The 4,537-nt window shown below is 49.3% G+C and overlaps 1 long non-coding RNA gene across 1 annotated transcript; it reads right to left on the reverse strand.

The window, feature by feature from the left end:
* Nucleotides 1-896: 896 nt before the first annotated feature.
* Nucleotides 897-3,764, reverse strand: LOC308248957. The gene is made up of 3 exons (XR_013960657.1): nucleotides 3,238-3,764; nucleotides 2,321-2,423; nucleotides 897-1,633 (listed from the first exon to the last, which is right to left on the reverse strand). It is a non-coding gene; the product is annotated as an uncharacterized lncRNA (long non-coding RNA).
* Nucleotides 3,765-4,537: the final 773 nt, after the last annotated feature.

Genomic DNA, 4,537 nt, shown 5'->3' on the forward strand with positions numbered 1-4,537 from the left:
TGTTGTGGAGGGCGGGGTGAACGCAGCGCACGGGTTGACCACAGTTGGCTGTTGCTGGAAAGTCAGTCGCTGATTTCTCTGAAATGCTCAGGAAGAGGGATGAAAAGCACAGGCAGCCTCACCTAGATTGACCACCATGTTTGCTATTCTAAGTCCTCCTGGCAACAACTCCGGAAAGAAATTATTTGAACGAGATCCAGCCAGCCCCCAGGGAACCAGGAATGCGATACAGTAGCCTTAGTGTTCCTATGCCTGAAAGTCTTCCTATTCTTAAAAGATTATCCTTCTCTTATGGAAAGGTGGATATAGTGGTCCCCTTAGCCATACGGGATTTGTTCCAAGATGCCTAGTGGGTGCCTGAGACTACATATAGGACCAAACCCTAAATATACTATGCTTTTCTCCACTCATACGGACCTATGATAAAGTTTAATTTATAAGTTAGTAAGAGAGTAACAATAATAGAACAATTAAAACAATATACTGTAATGAACATTTTGTGAATGCTCTCATTCTTTCTCTCAAAATATTGTGCCATAGTCACTCTTCTTGTGATGATGTGAGATGATAAAATGCCTTATTACATCAAGAAGTTTCACCTTTTCACTTAAAGGGAGCACTTTGTGGCTTCTCTGATGTATCTGAATTGCCAGAATCACTGATTTTGCACGTTGGGGCCATTATTTAGTAAAGTAAAGGTTACTTGCACACAAACACTGTGATTCTGTGACAGTCCATTTGATAACCAAGATGGTGGCTACCAGGTGACTAACAGGCAGGGAGCGTGTGCAGGTGGGGGAGCTGGACAAAGGGATGATTCACATCCCAGGCAGGACAGAGTGGGACACCACGAGATTTCCATCACCCTATGCAGAACAGCATGCAATTTAAAACTTAAGAACCGGAATTTTCCATTTAATATTTTTGGACCATGGCTGACCACAGGTAACAAACTGCGGAAAGTGAAACCACGGATAAGGGGGACTCTTATCCTGTAGTTAGAGCCACAAGGAGCTTGCAATGTTGTTGCGTTGTGACCATGTTGCTCCTTTCACTCCATCATTGGTATATTTGGGGTACACCCCCCAAAGTGAGCTGAGCCAGAATTAACTGGTCACCATGATGTCATGGTGTGGTTTAGGTGAATTGGGTCTTAGTTGAAAGCATGCTCAGGTCTCTTTTGCCTTGAAAACACCTTTGCTTGACACTGCTATTCCTGCCTCCTTCTGCTTCTTTACCAGAAAATAGCCTGCTGCTTCCGCAGCCATTTCCTCACTGTCTCGTTGCTCTTTCCTTCATTTCGTTGGTGTTTCCATTTGTCCCCCTCTGTCCACAGATCCATTCTCTGCCCCTCCTGGGATCTGCTGCCCTTGGTTTCCGGTTGGTCCACTGAGGCACAGCAGGAGATTGCAGAGTGAGAGGGCTGTGAGATGAGGTGCTGGCCACCTTGGGCCCTCTGTGGCAGCCTCGACAAGGGTCTGGCAGAGTCTGTATTCCCGGCAGCCCCGGTCCTGGTGGGAGGGTTCATCTATGTGTCTAATGTCACTTCATCTCTGATTTGATTTCATCTCTTTTCCCCTCAAGGAGGGCATGGTGCACTCTTTCATTTCTTGCTCCCTTTACCAGGCAACTCCTATGAGTTGGGAAAGGAAGAAGAAAAGGGAAAGGGACAAATCTCTTTTTTCATAACTAGTTAGCGAGATAGTTTTGTCTGCTAATGTCCGTGGCTAACACCGAGGGCACATTGAGGCTGACCATGGGCAAGAGTCCCAATGCTGATTCTTCCAGGATGGGCTAGGGCCGTGGTCGGCAAACTGTGGTTCGCGAGCCACATGCAGCTCTTTGGCCCCTTGAGTGTGGCTCTTCCACAAAATACCACGGCCTGGGCGAGTCTATTTTGAAGAAGTGGCGTTAGAAGAAGTTTAAGAAATTTGGCTCTCAAAAGAAATTTCAATCGTTGTACTGTTGATATTTGGTTCTGTTGACTAATGAGTTTGCCGACCACTGGGCTAGGGTAAGCAGTGGTAACAAACCACTCCCACATTTGAATAACTTAGATCAGCAAAGGCTTATTTCCCTTTTCATGCTACTTGACCACTGCAGGTCATTAGAAGCTCTGCTCACCAGACTGAGGGACTTGGGCTGATGGGACAGCCCTGGTTTCCAACATTGCCACACTCAGCTGGGAGAATAAGAGCTTGCAGAACTTGTATCAGGACTGAAATGTTGCTGCCAGGAGTGGCTTATACTTGCATTTCATTGGCCAGAACGAGTCGTGTGGTCCCATTTAACTGGAAAGGGGACGGGAGTATAATCTTACCATGTGCCTAGAGAGGGTGATCTGAAATATTTGGGAACAGTACTGATGGTCACCACAGGGCACCTGCACGAGTTCTTCAGAAGATTCAGCCGGGTCTAGTTCTCTGGCAAGAGAGATCAGATTCCAGTCTGAAGCCCACTATCCTGCCCCTCACATTATAGGAATAGCATCTTTCTTCTGGAATAGCGTCTCCATTCCTGGCAGGCAGCCCTGGAGGACGGCTGACAAGATGGCTGAAACCCAGCTGCTATTTTTGAAGGAAACTATTGTGTTCAAATGCACAACATGGAATTTACCAATTTAATTATTTTAAAGTTTACAATTGGATGTGTGAGTACATTTCGCAATGTTGTGCAACCGTCACCACTATCTAATTCTAGAGCATTTTCATCATCCCCAAAGGAAACCCTGTACCCCTTGAACAGTCACTCCCCTTTGCCCTCTCCCTCCAGCCCCAGGCGACCACTAATCTGCTTTCTGTCTATGACTTTGCCTGTTCTGGGTATTTCATGTAAATGGGACCTCTGTGTCTTTAAGCTTAGCTACTTTCTGAGATGTCCTCCTGACTCGCGGGAAGCTCACGCGTGTTGTCATACCAAAAGGTGGCAGTGCAGGTGCTCCACAGCTCCTTCTCCACCCGCCTGCTGTCGCTCCAATGGCCATTTTCCTGGCTCAAAGGGAGAGCAGCACCCTGCTGCCGAGCAGGGCATGAACAGCCTGCCTCCCCTTCTTTCAAGCTCCTCAGTCTCCATGGGCGCATCTCTGTGGGAAGGCCTCCCACCCAGGAGGGGTGGCAGGAAGGCGCACTCCTGCTGCCCCGAGGAAGAAAAGCCACCGTGGCCCCGCCACATCTCTCCGATTCCCACCCCTTCCCAGCAGAAATGCTGAGGCGGGGGTGATTAATAATTAATACTAACCGCAGTTAATAAATCCTGGAGGAGTGTGGCATCTGGCCCCGTATCTTCTCTGTATTCTTCATAATGTGTGTTATTTTGCTGCTGTTGTTTCTAGCTGTGGGCCCGAGTGCCACGTCTGCTGCAACCATAAGGTCTGATATGTCCTTACACATCATTTGGGTCATGTCCCTCTCCTACTCAACAACTTTCCATTAGGAATGCAAATTCCAAACGCTTGACTTGGCCTTCAAGGCTCTCTACAAACTGCTTTCAACTGAGCTTTCTAGCTTCCTTTGTTAGCACGCCAGCACGAGAGCCCTGTGCTCCTTTTGGGCTGGCCTGCTCACGCCTGCCCCCAGAACGGCCCTGCTCAGTAGGGGTTGTGTCCTTTATTCTAACAGCCCCGCACGTGGGATGTGCTTTCTCTCTTCCTGCCTGTGAGGCTCTTTGCCATCGAGTCCTCTCCGTTTTCCTGGGCTCCCAGGCCTTTCTCTCCTCTGAACTCTGAAGCCCGGTCAGCACCCTCTGGGCATGTGCCCTCCTGCCTCATGTGATGCGTGACCTCCTCACATGTTTATGTCTCCTGCCCTGGGGTGGGGTGAGCTGCTGAATTGCAGCTGCCCTTCCCCTCCCTTCCCCTGCTGTGTCCTCAGAAAGGGACTGGAGCAGCGCAGGCAGAGGTTCTGTTAGCCAAGGCCACAGAACCCGAATCTTTTTCTGGCTGGTGAGTGTGGTGTTAGGAATGTGAAGGAGGTGACTGGAGGCCTCAGGCATCTTCCAGGGACACCTGCCCAGGCCACGCTGGGGTTGGGCGTCTAGAAGAAATGATCATAATGTTCTCCTTGGGGACTTTTCAGGATGACCCAGAAGTACATTCCGTTGTGACCAGCTTTAGGCACAGGGATGAGAACAGAGGAGGGCATGGAGTGTGCAAGGAAGGCAAACTGGGGGAGGACAAATGAGACCAAAACAGAGAGAAAAAGGCAAGTTAGTGTGGGGAAGGGGAATCGATTTAGGCACCCCAAACCTTGGATGAGCAGAGGCAGGCTCTCTCACATGGTGCTGAAGGAAGGAAACCCTGCTGAATGGCTCCCACTATTTTTATATTGTTCCCCGACTCCCACACCAGGATTTCCCCTTCCCCACCAGTTATCCTCAAGTCGCCTGCCTTAATAGGTCAAAAGCAGCCCCCGCCCGCGCTGCCCGGAGTGTATTCCTTCTAGGCAATCCCCTCTCCATGCTGTGTCTGGCTTTGTTTTTGTGTTTTTGATTTAGTTTGTTTCAGCAGGAGGGGCTGACTTGTGCCTTGGAGGAATTATTC

This window comes from Plecotus auritus, assembly GCF_963455305.1.
Source record: "Plecotus auritus genome assembly, chromosome: 5".
Lineage (NCBI taxonomy): Eukaryota > Metazoa > Chordata > Mammalia > Chiroptera > Vespertilionidae > Plecotus > Plecotus auritus.